Genomic DNA, 19,061 nt, shown 5'->3' on the forward strand with positions numbered 1-19,061 from the left:
GATGTACAGCAACACTGTACACACACTCAGAGCTGCCTGCCTGCCACCCAGCAGCCCTGACAGAGAGATGGACTCTGTGATCAGCACAGGAGAGTTTTACTCCCAGCACCTAAACTAAGCAGAGAAGAGAGAAACTTCTCTCCCCTCTCCCAGAAGGAGTGAGACATTAGAGCAGCATGAATATCTTTCTCATCCTACTGTTGCCAGATCCCATCATGTCAAATCAAACCCTCCCATCAGGTTTAGATGGAGAGAAGCAAGCAGGAACAGGTAGGCCCCACATCCATCTTGCACCACATGCCCTGTCCTGAGCATATTCCAGCGGTGGGGAAGAGGAGACATTCACTCAGCAGAGGGGATATTACCAGGGGGATATTGGAACAATTTCAGGTAATTTTCCCAGTGCCCCAGGGCTGGTAACGCAGTTATGTTGGTGCAATACTGCCATGCAGTGGTCAGAGTTTACAGGGGAGAGCATCTCTGAATACACCAGGGATTGATTGCAAGGATTTTCTCTGAAGAATATCCATCCCATCTGCTGCACAGTTGACACTTTATATGAGGTAAATGGTGGGTTTGAATTCTGAAGCCTGAGTCCAGACATTTTCAGGTTTAACTCCTCTCTAACAGGAGTGGCATGACCACAGATAGCTGTAAGTCCAAAGAAAGGACTGATATTTTTGTGTGGAGTGTGGAGCATGGAGCAGCCAGAATTAGAATTATTGCAGCACCACCATCAGAAGCACTCCTGACTATGATAATTCCTGCATTACTGAAACATCAAATATGTCTAGAAAGCAACATAATGCACAGCAGCCAGCTCAGAAAAGAGACTGAGACAATTATAAAAGCAATGTCTGAAGTACAGGGAAGGGCAAAAGAAGCTACATGAGAAACCCTCAGCAGATTAGGGGGTAAATGAACTGTGAAACAAATCTCACATTTGAAAAGTAGTTTTCATCTCCCAGTGAAGGAGAGAGCATGGCCATCCTTGAAGCTGTCCCCCTTGAAAAACACAGAACTCCTTCTCCATCCCCACACCAATGCTTGGAACTAGGACACAAGACAGAGGAACCTAAAATCCAGCCCACATTACATATATGTGTGTGTGTGTGTGTGTGTGTGTGTGTGTGTGTGTGATCCATAGCTCTGTGAGCAACAGGAACCAGAATATGCTTGGATTATCCATGGATTAGGGGGTTCTCCAGTGTGCAGTAAAATGCCTGTGCTGTAGCCATTCATAATTCCAGTGCTGTGCTTGATGCCATCTGATCTTTTAGTTTTCCTCCTGGGAGATACATGGAGATTCCTGCTGCTATTCAAAGACCATAGGAATGCCGATAATAGATAATTTACTTAGGGAAACATTTGCCTGCTTCAAGTCCACGCTCCCCTTCTTTTGGGAGGCAGTAAGTAGCTGCTGGAAAATGTCTTCCTGTTGTAGCAGTTTGACTTTGGTGAAATGGGTCACAGAAAAAGGAGATCCTGGGAAATTCTTGATGGAGACATGAAAGGCATTATCCCAGATACAGGCCAGACAAATGTGATATGAGGAAACAGCCAAGCTACAACTTAAATTTCTTTTAGCTGTGATAGTTGCAATGGATTTTTAAACAAACTTTGAAAAATAAGTTCACCCTATCAAAATACATTTTAAAAATATTAGTTCTTTAAAGACACAGCTTTCCAGTAAGTTATTTAGATAATAATTTCTACATATTCACAAAAGCTAAATTTCCCCATGTACAACTGCTTCTGACCAGAAGATGGCAATCTCTTATTATTTATTAGGCAGCTATAGATGGCAAATTTTATTTTGAAGAGCCTTTCAGCCTCTGCAGAATCCTGAAATCCTGCTATGTGGAATCAGATGTTCCATATTTACCCTAAAATATGGGCTTGGGTTTATATAAAACATAAAAGATAACACTTTTCTCTTCAAAATTCACTGGTTTTGCTACATTTCCTTAAAAATACAGCACTGGGCAGACATTTAAAATAAACTAAAGGATAAGGTGGCCATATGAATAAGCAGGTTAATATTAGCTGTTCCCTAGTCTGGAGCTTAGAGGTTGATTCCTGCTCCCAGCAAGTCTGTACCAGCTCTCCTGAGGGTTGGATGGAAGCAGGAAAACGTCACTGCTATTCAGAGAGATTTCACACAGGCTGAAAAAGGGTGATGCTGCCAGCATAGGGAAGTGGAGCATCCCTTTCTGCACTGTGTTTTGCACTTAGATGTTTGCAAATGTTGAAATGAATGGTGGAGTGCAGTGGCATGTGAAGAGCTGTCCATGAGCAGGTTGCACAGAGTGCACGTTTCCCTGACACAGGTATGAGCTGGGAGCAGCACTGGATGAGAGCACATCTTCTGCCTCCAGGGACAGGTTTGGAGGCAGCACAGCTGCTTGCTTGCAAACACAGCCTGTGCTCAGATTAACAGTTCCTGTCAGACCTTGGATGTCCCCACGAAGGGCCAGCTCAGTCTGCCTTTTCCTGCTCCTCAGACACCCTACCAGTGCTGGAGGGAGCCTGACCCACCCAGCATCTCCCTGGGTGCCTGTCCATGCTGGCACAGCCTGTGGCAGAGCTGCAGGGAAAGATGTCATCTGGGAAACAGAGAGAAGAGGAGGCTGATGGCTGCCACTGAGAGACAGCAGCAAACCAGCAGCAGCAGCCAAGCTGGGGGAGAACAAAGATGAAGCTGGAGGATGCTGCTTCTGCTCTGAATTTCCCCAATCCCTGGCACCTCAGGAGGGGTCCTGTGGGAAGGTGATCCATGCATGGAAGTCATGGTTTAATCCAGCAGGCAACTAAACACAACACAGCTGCCGGCTCATTCCCCCCACCAGTGGGATGGAGGAGAAAACTGGGGAACAAAGAAGTAAAATTAATGAGTTGACAGTTTTATAAGACAGAAATTGAAAGGTAATAATAATAATAATAATAATAATAATAATAATAATAATAATAATAATAATAATAATAATAATGCCATAGCAAAAATTGCTCACCATCCACTGACCAATGCCCAGATGTCATAAGGCATTGAATATCCCCCTCAGCAGCTGGGGTCAGCTGATCCAGCTGTGTCCCCTCCCATCTCCTTGTGCCTCCCAGCCTTCTCAAAGTGATGTGGTGAGAGAAGCTGAAAAGTCCTTGACTTAGAGTTAGCACTTTTCACCAAACTTCAGTGTATTACCAACACTGCTCTCACCCTGAATCCAAAACACAGCATGGTACCAGCTCCTAGGGAGAAAATTAACTCTATCCCAGCTAACACCAGGACAGCAGGGTCCCAGGCATGCTGGGAACTGCACTCTGAACCCATCCAAGATGCTGTCCAGCACTGACACCACTGCAGGGGCGTGTGCCCTGTGCTCCCCAGCTTACAGCAGGTCACCAGCACTGGGCATTATCTGCTTGTCCTCTGGCCAACTGTTCTCCATGTTAGACCTGACTGTAGAAATGAGGCTACTTCTGCATTTCACAGTGCATTTTTACCCTCATCTTTTACACAATAATCAGGTGGTTGGACTGGTTTTAAAAATGTAATTTTTTTTCCTATGGAAGTATTCATGATGAGTTTTTGAAGGCATGCAGGCTTCTCTGTTCTCTAGGGGTGCACCTCCACAGCTTTGATAGAGCTCATTGGCAAACCAAGCTGGAATTTACAATGTTGATATCAGAGAGATTCCTCCTCAATGTTTCCCATTAGTTTTGTGGTTATCCACGGTGTAGAATTTCTCCACACTGAAGCTGAAGGCAAGACTGGACATCTTCTTCCAGGGCTCTGGACCATGCAGAGTTTGCAATATTGACAGGCTCTCCTTTGACCTGTGCAAGATGCTGCTGTACCTGGCAGATGCCAGGCAGGGCTGGGGAGTCCCCCATTCCTGGCAGGCATCCTGGGATCATTCCTGGGACACAGGGTGCTCACACCAGCTGGCCTCAGTGCCATCACACGTTTCATGCTCCCAGAGGCACCAAGAGGTCCTGGCTGCACAGAGTCCCCTGCATTGCCCAGGGCACCTGCAGCACAGTGTGGGGGTGTGTTCCGACAGCCCCACGCTCCTGGCCTGGGCTCAGAGCCTGCTCAGCTCAGCCAGCTGGAAACCAGGATCCTCCCCAGCCAGGCTGGGAGTCCCAGGATGCTGGGAGCAAGGACTTGGCTGCTGAAGCACAGCCACACAGGCTCCAGCTCATCCTGAGAGGCTACTGCTTACTGCTGCAAGCATGGAGCCCTCTCACAGATTTTATGGAAAACCTGGATATTTTCTATGCTTTAATACTGGAAAAAAATCCCCTCCTCTTATTTGAACCAATAAAATATAGGAACTGCTTTTTCATCACGTAATTTTTCTCCTTTCTGAGAGAAATTAGATCTTTCCTAGTTTAGAGGAGAAAAATTCCCTGCACTGAAAGAGAATTTCTCCTTTCTCATGGACTGTAGCACAGGGGGACAACTCTGCAGTCAGATACTGTTTTACCTGCACTCTTCTATGGATTTTCGAGGCAAAAAAAAAAAAAAAAAAAAAAAAAAAAAAAAAAAAAAAAAAAGAAGGGAAAGAGGTTTCTACACTGAAGATAATTTCTTCCCAGGTATGTGGAACACATAGGTGTAACCTGTATATCCCCTTTTCTTTCCATCACATTTCAGACTACTTTCCAGTAGGCTTAAAGGCAGGACAAAAGCAAGAAGTCAGCCAAATTTATTAGTTTCCTGAAGACCTCTGTCTGTATTTTGGAGCTGTAAAGTCCTTTGCCCAGCATAGGATGATGTGCAGGTCTGAGGTGTAAGCAAAAATGAATGATTAAAACAGAAACACACCATTTTCTAAGCAGCATCTTGATTTCTGTGGAAAGGGGAATTGCACTTTCTCTCCCAGCAGTGAAAATCAACCACAAATACTTCAATATTGATTCCTGGCATGGCCATACCCAGAAACTTAATCTTTCTTGGTTTGCCTAACATGGGAAAAAATATCTTTCTCCTTATTCTGCTCCATGATTTATTCATTATTTTGGGGTTAACAATGATTTATTTTCTTCTTGCTAGCCTTGTAGTAGAAGATATAGTTGCCTGAAATCACAAAAGCTTTTTCACAATGCATATTATCTCACTAAGAAAAAGGTTCAAAATAGGAATTTGCATCTTTGCATCACTCTTAAGACTTTATTGTTCTCCGAATGACCACTATGCTCACAGTGGTCTTAAAAGAAAGTAAATAGAAATTAAATACAAAATTATCTCCATTACACTTAGGCAGACAAGAACTGACTGAAAATAGAGGTGGAAGTAGATAGAGCTGCAGTTTTATTCAGCCACTGGTCTTGAAGAAATACTATACATTTGAGACTATACTAAAATGCCTAGAGAAGTGTCAGAATAACTTCAGTTTTTCTCAGAACTAGGTAAGACTCATGAATGTCACCATCCTGATGGGTATTTCTAAGAAAAAGCCTAGAGATGGTCATAAATAAAGCAGGAGGCTTTAAGAAGGCAAAATCAAGTGGATATGTGGGTGAAAATACAAGTATTTATGGTAGTCATGGCATTGCATTGGGTAGCTGCTCATGTCAAAAGAGGTAACCCTGTCAGTAACTGTAGATATTTTATAAAATTTAAATGTGAGGAGTCTACTATGGCATTACAAATATGGCACTTTCCATAGGAAGGATACTGGAGAAATCAAGTCCATCTCCTCATAGATGTTGGCTATGATATGCCCCTGAAGTCATAGAATCTACAGAGCATCAACAACTCCATATGGAATCCTAAATTATTTTCACTTACTTATCAAAAGCCAGCCAGGTGGGTGGGTGGTTCTGCTGAAAATGTCCTGGATTCAGGCAGCTGCAAGTACTCAACCACCAGTAGCAGATTTTAGACTGTCTCTGAAAAGTTGCTGGAAGCACAGATAATGTTACTATAAATATTGTTAAATCTACAGCTACTTAAAGCAGAAATTAAAGCTTCTCTAATTTTGCCTTCTCCCTCAAAGTTCAGATGACTCTCATGCTACCTATCTTAGTTAAGTGAGCTTCTCTCATGACCCAAGTCCCCAGGTATCCTTACAAGCCCTGGGTACCCTTACAAGCTGCTCATCCCCTGTGTATGGCACTGGGCTTCATTTGGTACAGCAACCACAGGAGAATGAGAGAATGGGAATCCATTAAATTCTCGACTGCTATTGAATATTTTGGGAAGGACACTCCCCCCTTACTACAAACTGCTTAATATTTTCTGGCAAACAAACTCTCAGAGGCCATGATAGAGAAAAATACATAAAGGAGAAGGCAGAGAGTTTCTAAAGTATGCTTTAGCTTACCCCATGTTATGTATTTTGTCCATCATGACATAAGATATCACAAATGCTGGTAGAAGTGTTTCATGGCAAATGCAGGTCATTCTTTGGGACTTGGAAAAGGGAATAAAGTAACAAATAACAAGGTAACACATCATTTTTGGTGTTTGGACCTCATCAATTTTTGTGCACTTCTTGAAACAGTGCCCTGTGGAAACTTGTTAAAGTCACACACAAGGAATTGCACAGAATCCAGTAGCTGTCAAACTGAAGTATTCTACTTTATGAAGAATTAACTTTCCCTCTCAAAACCAGCTGTGGATCTGCAAAATTACTTATGAAAAAGTTTATTTCCCTCTCTTTCCCATTAATCACAATCTGATTTACTTAATTTACTGAAGCCAGGACCTCTTTTATGGCTTCTTAAAAGAGAATGGACAACAGGGCAGACTTAGACTGGGCACTGGAAGCATTTCTTTACCAACAGGGTGGTCAACCAGACCTCAGTCTGTTGAAACAGACCTCACAGAGAGGTGATCAATGCTCCAAGCTTGTCAGTGTATAAGAGGCATTTGGACAATGCCCTTAAAATCATGCCTTAACTTTTGGTGAGCCCTGAGGGATTAGAATGAGATGATCACTGTAGGTCCCTTCCAACTGAAATTGTCTGTTCTATTTTATTCTGTGCTATGCCATTTAATTGTTTTGGCCATTCATGTTTTCATCCCTGAGAGAATATTGGATGAATTTTTGGTGGTGAAACAATATCTTGTTTTTTCTTATTCTAAAGAAAAATTGATGGCGATATAACAGCCACTATAAATGGACCCTCAAAGTAAAATCTTTTCAGATATAAATTTAAGTGTTTGTATTTTGATCACACTTTAAAAACCACAAAGTTTAAAATTAACTGTACACTTCATAAAAGAAAAAAAATACCAAATAGCACTTAAGAGGTATGGCTGTTCATTTGATCTTTGCATGGCTAATAAAGGATCTGATGTGAATATTCCCTTATACAAACAGAAATTTGTTCCACTGTGTTATTTAATGTTGAATCAGGCACTAAACAGGTCATTCAAAAGCCCATAGTTGAATAGCTGAATCATTGCAAAAAGGAACATTTAGACTCACTTGAGTAAGTAAGAGAATTCACACACCATGACCTATATCCCTTTTTTTTTTAGATACGACGGCATAATTGTGCCTAAAATGGGAAGAACATAATTGTTGATCTGTAACTGTGGCAATCATTCTTTCATTCATCACATGTATCCAAGCATTAGCTGTATCTGACTGTAAACAGAAATGGAAGCAGTATCAGCAAATTAAATACTGTCCTTGGCTGCCTAGGGGAAAAAAAAACATGAAAAAAGAAGAAGTGATTTGGTTAAATACTTGTGACTTCAGGTGTGGCTCAGCTCAGAAACTGCATCTCTCCATTCTCTGACATGGATGAACTTTCTGAGTGAGCTGCTTCCCTCCTACTTTCCTGTTTGCCAGGAAAAGCTCTAATGAGTTTATCAATCCTTGTTGTGCTATTCATGAAGCCATCAGAATAGAAGGGTTGGTCCAAGGCATAAAAACAGCAGCAGACTCTACATTCCAACCAAGTACCTGAGAAATGGCATGTGGTAAGAGCATGCCCTCATATGATGGATGCAGGCAACCGGGCTCATGTTGGCAGCAAAAAAAAACCTGCATGGAGAAGTTTGTCTGCTTTACCATCGCTCCCAGCCCCAAACAAACCTATCCCAAAAGCAGGAAGGCAATTGCAAAGATTATCTATTTTCACCCACCCCAAAGAGAAATTTCTTTATCAGCCCTTCTGGAGAAAGATGCAAACAATAGAATGCTTATGCTCACTTGGTTTAACTCTACATGCTCCCAGTGTTCCATCACCCAGAACATTTAAGAGAACCACAAGAAACTGCTAGGAGTAGGGGAGCTCAGTAGCAATCCCACATAATTTAAGATTATTTAATATTCTGGCAGGATACTCCAAGTGAGCAAAGCACCATGTAGGAGCCAAATGAGAAAAGAATCTGGTTCATCCTAGTGTTGAGAGATGGCTGACCTTTGAGCAATTCCACTCATAGTTGTTATATACTGGAGCAGGTCTGAAGTGAAGACAACAACAAATGATGACTGGTGATGACAGCTAAAACCAGAGACCTAAAACATCTCTCTGCTGAGCAGAGCCAAGCAAAGCATCAGCTCGTGCCTCTGATCACAGGCCACCAAGAAAGAGCAGAAGCATTCCTTGGCACATTCTGTAGCCAGGCAACTTTCCATGGCTATTTTTGACAACTACCAGGTGGTGGCCAGCCAATACATTCTGCAGATGGGCAGATGATCACATCTTGTTGCCAAAAAGCTTTAAGTGATTTACTCCCTTAGAGAAGTCCCCAGTATTTCTAAGCTCAGACCCAAGCAGCAGCATCTCAGTATAGGGTGAGCTGAGAAAAAGTGTCCAGCAGGTGATTTGTCACTTCACCTTACTTCTCAGAAGATAAAGCAGAGCTTGCAGGGTTCTTCCAACCAGCTCAGGGGAGCCCTCAAAGTTACCTGTACACCCAGAGGAGGATTGTGTCAAGCCCATGAAGGTGCCTTTGCCCCGGGTGAAGTTTGTTTCTGAGCACAGACACGCTGCTGTGCAGTGCATCTCAGGCAAACAGTGCAAACATAAATCTGCCCAAATCTGACGGGTGCTTTATGGAGACCTGAAGCCCTTTTGAGTGGCATGCTTCTGCCAGCAGAAAATAAACTGTGTGGATCTTATGCCAACTGAGAGCATCCCTTTCCAGCATTTTCAAACACGAAGTCACGTAGGAAGATGCCGGAGAAGTAGTCAGAAAACAAAAGAAACTGCAAGCCAGGGTCTCCAGTGGAAATGGTATTAATGTCAAATGACATAAGTGTCAAGTATGAGTCACTGCTGCCATTTCTCCCCTCCCACATGAGGGAAATGTATACTCTGTGGCCAAGGCAGAGCAGGACAGGATGATGGATATTAGGCAGTTTGACTCCAGTGCAAATGAGCTGTTAGGGTTTAATAGAAGGGTCTTTATAATGCACACTTCATTTCCATAGCACCCAATGAAGGACTGGAAACTGTCCTACAGCCAGTGAGAGTTTACCAACATTTCAGTGGCAGAAAGCAATACTCTTGGAAAGCTCTCCTGAACCACTGCCCACATTTGGTAGCTGTGGTGACTAATACAAAGCTGGTGTTTTAAAAACAGCATTAGAACAAGAAAGCTACTTCATTTTCCTTCCTGATTGTAGGCCAAGTGCCAGCAGTGACTGACAGCTTGATCTGCCAAACAAGAAAAGTTTAGGGGGGGTGTTTATTATTTAGACATGAGAAAGGTGATGCACCTTTGAAAGTGTGTACACATAAAGCATGTCTTCATTTTGAGAGCATGGTCTTACAGAAAAGGGGCTGCTTAAACTAATAGCAAAGTAGGCCAATCCTCAGCCATTGCAGTACTGTGAGCAAAGCTCCAGCAGTTCACAAATGCCAGGAATCTGCCCTATTGTCTGCCTTTCCACCCCACTTTATTGTCTGTGAAGTTTGCCTTTCAGTCTACCCAAGTTTGGTGTACTTTGATAACTCAGTCAACAGAGGGAAGCAGATGGCAAACATTTCCTCCCAGAAGCCTGGGGTTTCTTTCTGGCATCTTAGTGATATGAGAGGTATCACAGATACCTCTTGCCCAGATGCAAACCTTCTGGCCAGCACCACTGTGCTTTGCCATCAGTTTCCTCTCCTGTCAAGGCATCACTGACTCTTAAAAGTCAAAGTGATCTGGTTTAATTTTGGGACTAGCAGTGTACATGGTTTGAACCTTATCTCACTTCTTCAATAACTTATCCAGAAAAAAAAATATCTGTTGGGAAAGAAACTGCTGATACTGATTGTTTGCTGCTCACCTGGACACCATAAAGGCATGCATGTTGTTTAGGTCACACTGTGTCATCCCTTGCACGTGATGTGCAGGCTGGGTTATCTCCATGAATACAGGAGGAGGTTCAGGGGCCAGGAGGGAGGATTTGCTGTGGTGCCTGAAAATGCTGTTATTTTTTTAGGTGTGCCTGTCTGTGAGCCTGCAGGACTCTGACAGTTCAGTGTGCTCAATGCTTTCCACTATTTTCTCATTTTTTAATAACACATAATTCAAACTTATGAATAGTGACTATTTCACCAGAGCATAACCATAACCTGTCATCTGGAATAGGCATTTGCAGTAGTGAAATGCTTTTGCTCCATGGAGATACCAGTACAGCTCCAGAATAGAAAGATATTTTCTGACACTAGATTACTTACTGTAAGAGATATCTCAGTGTTCAGTGGCACTGAATTCATTATTTGTCCATTTTGGCCATGTCAGACTTTATCCCACAGGTTCCAGAGAGAAACAGCAATCTCCGACTGCAACTGTGATCTCATCCCCCTGAAGACAGCAGGGAGAAACTTCTAATTATTTCCCATGGTACCAAGTCTCTGCACAGGTTTTTTTGTTTGTTTTGGTTTGTTAAAGAAATCTTCTTTCCCTTATGCCACAAATGTTAGAACTGAGCCCTGACACAGTTGCTGGCCTCAGAGGGAGAAGAAGGAAAACCCAGGAGAACCAGCCCATTGCACCCCAACATGCAGAGAGCCACAGAGACGTCAGGGCACAATACATACTATAAAGTTCTTTGCTGGAACAAAAGCACCCTCATTGCACTCTCATTCTCTTTTAAATCAACAGAGTTGTAAAAGTTATTTCTATAGGCATCTATTTTCTCTCTCTCATAAAATTGTTTGAAAGCATTTCCCAAACAGCCCTGTCGCTATTGTGCAGCCCAACCCCGCCCCAAACGGCGCTCCTTGGCTCCCATGGGCCGCGCCACTGAATGCTGCAATCACTCTGCTGCCTCACAGCCTTCCTCCTCTTGTGAAAGCCAGAGCACAAACCAAAATTGTTCCAGAGATACTAATCTGTGTTTTCTGTACGCTCCCCAAGAAGAGACACAACTGACCTATTTTCGTATGTCCTCCAGAAAAGAGTTTTCCTACCCACTCTAAGATTTTGTCTTTCTCTCCTTACAAAGGATTGCAAAACAAGTCCTAACAAATCCTAATTGCCTTTTTTATTTCCTCTGACATCATCATGTGAAGACCATTTGCCCAAGGTTAGAAGGGCTCCTTGTTCATTCCCTGAATACATCACTCCAAGTCAGAGATTGGCCATTTTGAGCAACTGAGCCATGTGTGGGCACAAATGCCTTGCTGAAGCATCTAGCCCTTTACTAGTGCTGTACATTTGTCATTGTTCTGGTATCAGACAGTAGAACTAGAGAGGCAACAGAGGGAAGCAAGCAATTGGTTAGGGAGAAAATAATCTGTGGCATTGTTTGTGCCCAGGGAAGGCTGTAAGAGCACAGCTGTGTCTGCAGAAATTCAGGATCTGGGGCACCTTGTGCAAAAGGAGTGATGTTTTATTGTCAGCTTCTCATCCAGGTAATTACATCCATTTCATGAGCAGAGGCAATTTCAGTGAGAATAAAGTTTCAGCCTTATCTGATGGTGATCCTATCTCTTGTGTCCAAGCAACTGATACATCACACAGGGTAGGAAAGCACCACGATGTTTCTGGCGCTGTGAGGAGGATTGAGGGGAATATCCCCTCCTTTCACACATGGGCCCCTTTTCTCAGCCCTTGCCTTTTTCCACAGTCCCAACAAGTTTCCTTTCATGCCTTTAACTCCGCTCAAAGCTGCACTCTAAATGCCAATTTTCACATCCTAGACATTTTTATTACTGCACATTTTCCACTGGGATCCCAGCTGGCACCTTGCCATGTCCCTACCATGATCCAGTGCCACAATGGCAATCTGCGCCATCTCAGCAGAGTCTTCAGCTGTGCATGCCCCATGATCACACAGAGCCCTCACATGGGTATTTTTCTCCCCTTAAACCCATTCTTACCCAGATCTGGTCCACATGAAGATCACCTATGTGTGTCACCACTTATCTCTCCCTGTTGAAGGGGTCTGAGTACTGAAGACCTTCAGCTCTAGTGATAAACCATGCACATGATGATTTGAGATATCGTAAGTAAAGCCATGGCTTCAAATAATTTATTTAACACCTAGTATATTACACACAAAAGACTGTGTTAGAAACACAGTGCTGAGGTTTGAAGTCAACACCAAAAAAAACACATCTGAGGGAAGTATTAATTTTGCCTACAAAACCTGTTTTGTTCCAAACACTGGCTGGATTTCCTTTCTTCAGGGTGTAGTAAAGGAATCTGGTTGTTGCTGAAATAGCTAAATGTGTTAGGAGACTTTGGAGTGGAAAATACAGTCTTAGAGTTGAGGGTAAAGAGAGAACTGGATTGTTTGGGGGGTTTTTTTTGTTTTGTTTTTTTTTTAGTTACATTTCCTTAAGTGCTGTAGGAGACTAGGAAAAGCCTTCCTAAATGTTCCCTATGCTGAAACTCTGACGTGCGAAATAACTCAGGCTGATGTGAAGAACTATTCACCCTCTGGGGTTTCCAGAAAATCAAGAGCAGCTGTGCTTTGAATCCAGAACTGCTGCAGAACTCCTGAAGAAAAAATGAACCCAGTTTGAAACACCTCTGCCAAGAAGCTCAACTGTTTGATTTTCAACTTTCTGAGTCCCAACTTCTTACCCAAAATATGGTGCTATACCTCCACAGTACACTGCAAATGTCACCTGACTTTGGGGATAGGTTGAGACTGAAAAAGCCCTGGGGATAAAGAGTTTATTAATAAAAAACCTACTCTTTAGAATTAGACTTCAACATAAAAGGGGTCTCAACTTTTCCCTGGTACCCTACCCACTCACGTGGACTCTGCTTCATTCTGCAGCTTCTGTGATCTTGGAGCAAAGTCAGGCTAGGTGCTGCATAGAAGCTCAGTGTACAAAATTACCTTCATCCTCTCTCCCTGTCCCACAGGATTAACAGCAGTGTTGCAACAGTACAAATGAGTGAGGAGCAGACATTGTCACCAAAAATTAAATCCGAGGTGGCACTAGCCCCTGGCAAAGTCTTCTCTAGCCTTTTTCAGTCAGTCAGACATAGCTGTTAAGGGACATTTTTGGGGATGTGTCAAATGCAATCTCATAAAAATCTCCTTTCTGGTGGGAGTTTTAGGTTATAAAAGTTAATGCAATGCAGATAGCTGAGTTGAACAGGCTGCTTCCCAACAGACTGGTATAAAAAGTATTGCATTATATAAAGCTTGAATCACAGCTTTCTCAGCAACTGCTTAGTACAGACTGGGTATCTATCTCATGAAAGGCAATGAAAATAGTATGGAGAGAAGGCTGCAGTACCTAGGAGAAGACCTGGCAATAAGATGGGGATTTTGAACCTTTTTTTTTTTCCCCATTAAAAAGTATACAGCCAAAATGAAAGCTAAAGAATAATTTCATTATTGCTCCCTCTTTATTTAAAAAAAAGCATAAAGTCAGACTGTCTCACTAGTACATTATGAAGATACCGATGCAAACAAAAAACCACAGGGACTTTTCTACCAGGAAACCTGTTGTGTCACTCCTTCAGCTTTGTCCCTGGTGGCAGACCATGGGAATTCCCAGTCCCGGGCCCCTGTGGCTCTCAGCCAGCCCTGCCATTGAGGCTGTGCTTTCAGCCTGGGATGTTGCTGTGCTGCAGGGGCAGAAAATAACCCTTCAGTCTGTTTCCTGGCAGGATGAGGTCAGGTCCGAGGGGTCCTGCAAACCTCTGTCAGCACCATGAAGGAGCAGGGAGCCTTCTACCTCCCAGGGAGGAGAGAAAAATTAGACAAACTTTGTTTAAACCAGCAACAACCTGAAGAGTCCCATTACATATTTTGCTTTTGTTTCTTTCATGGAGTATCTTAGTCATTCAGGGCTCTCAGAGCTTGATGACTGGCTGAGCAGAGTACGTGGGATTTCAGCTGTCTCCTTTGAAGCAGGCATAGATTTAACAGGTGAGGGAATGACAACCACTTAGCTTTACATCTGCAATCACACCTCTTGGTGTGCTTGGTTAATTTGGTGCCCCACATCCCAGAACATATTTGTAGCCACCTGGTAGTTCAGCCTCTGGCTTCCTGTGGGAGCTGCACCTGCCCCCTGCTCAGCCCATACTGGTTTATGTGGTGGGAAAGGTCTGTGCAGCTGGAACTGAAGTACAGAGGGCCAGACCTTAGAGGTCTATTAGAAGGGTTTGTCTTCAGAAGAGCTTCTCTTTCTTCTTGCATGGCATTTACAGCACAACACTGACTAACGCACCTTCCCCTGCCCACACCAGTGTGGTGGATATTTGGGTTTGGCCCACAGGTATGTGCACCATTAGCATCTTTACCTATTCCAATCCTTAACAGGGTAAAGTTTAACAATTCTTATTCCTGCTGCTATTTTGGGGAAGAAAAAGAGTCATTCTGTCATTGCATGCTCCAGAAAACATGAAAGTCTCTAAGGAGCCCAGGCTTCCTGTTACCAATGCCTTAAACTTTGCCCCACCTTTGGGAAGCACAGGCAGCTAGTGGAAGAATGTCATCCACTCTAACAATTGATTTTCTTATGTACAATAACGTCAGACCTTTTAAATAAAAGGCTGACCTGTCTCCTTCTAAAATAATTCATCTGTTTTATGGAGTGTTGTTCTGATTATATACAATTCCCACAAGAAGGGAAGTACCTTTAAAATAAGGACTATTCAGTACTAGTACAGGATTTCCTCTTGTTGTTGATAATTTCCTCCTAACAGAAGACGCAATGAATCCCAGAGAAATTCAAAGGGGCAATCTACAGACAGTTAGGCATCTACATCATACAGGGAACATTGTTCAATCACATTGATGTTTTCCTGATAAAGTAAAAAACAGATATACCTGCTGTGCAGCATATAAAAGAGTTCCTACAGCACATACTGCAGTTCCCTTTGCTAGATTTTTAATCACTATCCAATCCCACTAACTTTCACATAATCATCCCTGAACAGCAACAAATGACATTTTTTCTCCATTCTTCTTTTGCTACTGAAATCCAGCCTCTGAAATGGCCTCTGCTGTTAAAGAAGTCAGGCTTGGTGACAATGAGAGGATTACCCAGTCATTATCAGCACTATCTACAGCAGATATATAACAAGAAAGAAGTCCTGCATTCTCTCTACCAGACGACTCAGAAAGAGGCTCCATACTCACCTTCACTAGAAGGGCTCATTTCCCACAACTGGTCAGAACATGCACCTGCCATACACATGTAGTTGTGAAGGAGACCTCATATCTACATAAATGGCTAATCCATGCTGAGAAACACCATATCAAAACCCAGGAGCTAAGTGGCAGCACTAACAGCTAGGTGGTAGCTGCTGATGAAGGCTGAGTGGCTGCTAGTCACTAGATGCTCTTATCAGTTATTCTGATGTCTCAAATTCTCTGTCAACTTGGGTCAAGCCCCATCTCATGCTTTAATTCCCTGAGCTCCTTACAGTTACTTGACTGGACTGTACAAATGGAATCAGCACGCCATGCTGTGATGCACTCTTACAGCCACTGATGTCCATCTAGCCCTGGTTTCTCCTTAGCCAGTGGGATGACCCACCAAATTCAATGAAAACATTCACATGAATTGTTTCAGCACCTTATTGGTTTTAAATAACATGCCTCACTGTTTGTATGGTGCTCATACTGAGAAAAATTATGAATACTGAGTACTACCTTCTCTAAATTCTCTACATACTGGCATGCAGCTTATTTTTTCATCTGATGTCAGGTATTTCTGTATCTTTGCCACAGGCAATGCAAACAATGCATCCCTTCATTCATCTGTTCACAGCCTCAATTTTCCTCTGATCCTACAGATCAGCCTTCCTTCCTCCTCCTGCCATTCTCTTGCAGAGCTGCTTCACCAACTTTCCTACTCCCAACATCCTTCCATCTGTGAAAGCAGAGCAATCCAGAGCAATGCACGTACCTGTTTAACCTGTTGTTAATGTTTGTGCCTGGGCTTTACAGCTTACCTTGGAGAAGCCACCTGGAAAGCTCCAAGATGTCTCTTCAGTGCAGAGAGAAAAGTGTGGTCTGCAATGTCCTCCCTGTGCTGAGCTGCCCCAATGAGCAGGAGGTGTGCAGAACTGCTTCCAGGCATTCCTCCCCTTCCTTGCCAGAAGGTTTCACCTGAAATGAGCAGCCTGGTGAAAGACTCTGAAAAGGTCCAAACAATGTAATGTGGTTAGGGGGTCCACAAGCAGGGCAGAATGCCCCCACTGCTCAGCTGTCCTTAGATAAGCCCCTCCTGCATTATACAGCTGTGTTACATGATTTGTTGAGATAAAAAGTAAAAAACAGCAGGAAGGGAACCTACCTCTACGAACTTTGCTGGGAAGCCTTGGGCAGACTGCACACTGCACGGGTCAGAGCAAAGCAATTTGTTTGGTCCACTCCTTCAAGCTGCATGAATAATCAGTAGAATTTGCTAGACAAAAAACTTCACAGGACTAGGTGGAAAAAGAGAACAACATCTAATACCCAAGCACTTCCTTAATAAAAGCCTTCACCAAATGAGCATTTCAGACTCCCAAAAGACACTTTCGAGGATCTGTATCTTCCAAGGCACTGGCATTTCAACATTTATGACTGCAGACGCTACTATATTGCAAGCATGAGTCAATGCCCACATCTCCTGGCTCCAGAAGAAAGGGATTGTTCTAATTTTTATTTATAAGCCGGGCAAGAGGAGAGAGAGTAATTCGGTTACAGGCAAAGCACACACAGACCCTGCAAGGTTAGGTAGGCTGGTTAACACATGAACATATTTGTGCCTTGGTGTACTGAGTCACAAACACCACAATCCATCTCTGCATCCTTTCATGTAAGGCCTGAGAAAAGGGCTGTGTACATAATTTTTGTTGCCTTCCAGCACAAAGCCCGTGGCCTCTACATCATTCACTAGAGAATTCCAGAGCCATGTAGAGCGTGTTGCAATCCAAACTGGGAGTTTCTGGCAATAAACATTTGTGAGTATGCACACAATATAAAACAGGAAGAAGGATTTCAGTTTATCTGTGTTCACTAGAGCTTATTTGTTGCTTGGGAGAAAAAAAAAAAAAAAAAAAAAAAAAAAAGCCTGGCAGACTTCCCACCACTATGCAATAGTCTAGGAAGGCTCCTGTCACCTGGGGACTCACATGCTGATGTGTGAGTGAAGAGAGCAATAGGCAGGATTCATGGGGTTTTCAGCAAGATCCTAATAAACTCTGTCATGCTACTAGTGTTAAGACAGGAGCGCTGAACAGAAAGTGTCCTAAGACCTACTGACAGCTTCTTTCCAAAAGCTAAAACATGTCACTTTGATCAGCTATTCCGTTACGCCAAAGTACAGAATGGATTTCCAGAGGTTTGTATCTGGTTTTGTGCAGCATTTACCAGCCTTTTAAATTCATTCTGCACTCCACGCCAGCTTCCTTAATAAAGGAGGATAGTATTAGCTTATATGCAGTACCACATCATCTTACATCCTGCACAAAGCTTTAGCCTGAGGATTTCCAGATGGACACATTTCATCCAAAGCAATTGAAGATCGTTGGGGGGTCATAGGATCAAGGCACATATGCATTTCCTTTCTTTTCCAGCATCCCTCTGGTTAAGCTTGTGCTCCTGAATTGCTCTTTTGCAATAGGGTAAACAAGTAAACCTTTTTGGACTCTGGAGATGTCTATGGCCTAAAGAACCAAGCTTATTTTGCCTTTCTCAGTTTCTCTTTAGAAACCTACCATCCTGTAGGAAAGAAAAAATAGCAGAATGTCTCAGAATTGTAGTTTTTAAGAAATAACAGCATTTATCATTCATGGAGAAAATTTCCAACTGTAACTGCCTCTTGAAGAAAGGAGACCAAACACTGTCATACCTGTTTCACTGCTGGCAAAACAGATGTATATGAAGTGATTGCTAAGACAGATTTACAAAGTTGGCAGTAGCCCTGGACTTACAATCCTGGTGTTTCAGCTTCTGGGCCATGCATTTCCCATTTGAATTACAAGTTTTTGTGAGTTGCTAGAATTCATTCATTTCTTTCTATGATAACAATCAGTAGATTTTTGAATCCCTAAAAATGAATACAGAATTACTGCAAAAGTTGAATTAGTACTTTTCATTAATACCTTTGCCATTGGTAATAGAAAGAGAAGACAGTGGATATAGAGACAAACACCAGCAGCAAAACTTTTATTGCAGTCTGCTTCTGAAGTCCATTCAAGGGTAGGACAGTGGGACAAAAATAATTATAGGGGTCTTTCTACACAAAAGAGCCAGCTATTTAGAGGGAGGCAAAGTCATTTGAATGTCAATGAAATAACCATTAAAAGGCTGAGAAGCATTGCCATTTATTAAAAGATCTAAAGAATAGTTGCGTGCACTATAGCAATCTTCTAGGTAGGAGTTGTTAATTTGCTATAAAAACCTGTTAGGGACAGGGCAGAGCGTAATTAAACAGGAGACAATACACACTGTGAAAAGAAACTGGATTTGGAATTTTACAGCCTCTTATTTCAGGTTTCTACATGAAATACTATGCTCTATAATCTCTCCTTAATAACACCTATGTATTTCTAGCTCCCACAGTGTTTTGCATTTCATTTCTAGCAGTGGTCTCTTACAGCCCCAGAAGGAAGGTAAAACAAGGTTACGCACTTGAATGCTCTCCCGCTCTTTCCAGCCTCACAGCAACCCTTCTTCCGAGAAAGTCTCTCA

The 19,061-nt window shown here is 42.8% G+C and overlaps 1 long non-coding RNA gene across 2 annotated transcripts in view; it reads right to left on the bottom strand.

Annotated features, from left to right (window-relative positions):
• The window catches only part of LOC141731032 (uncharacterized), a 49,565-nt gene extending 32,191 nt beyond the window's left edge, over positions 1-17,374 (bottom strand). The window contains exons 1-3 of one of the 2 annotated variants that reach the window (XR_012582934.1): positions 16,678-17,374; positions 16,334-16,490; positions 10,536-10,762 (exon numbers count right to left, since the gene is read on the bottom strand). This is a non-coding gene — a long non-coding RNA (uncharacterized LOC141731032). Of the gene's footprint in view, positions 1-10,535; positions 10,763-16,333; positions 16,491-16,677 lie in introns of those variants that run through there. The other variant, XR_012582933.1, reaches the window with a different exon arrangement.
• Between the last annotated feature and the right edge of the window lie 1,687 nt (positions 17,375-19,061).

The sequence above is a fragment of the Zonotrichia albicollis genome, chromosome 1 (assembly GCF_047830755.1).
Source record: "Zonotrichia albicollis isolate bZonAlb1 chromosome 1, bZonAlb1.hap1, whole genome shotgun sequence".
NCBI lineage: Eukaryota > Metazoa > Chordata > Aves > Passeriformes > Passerellidae > Zonotrichia > Zonotrichia albicollis.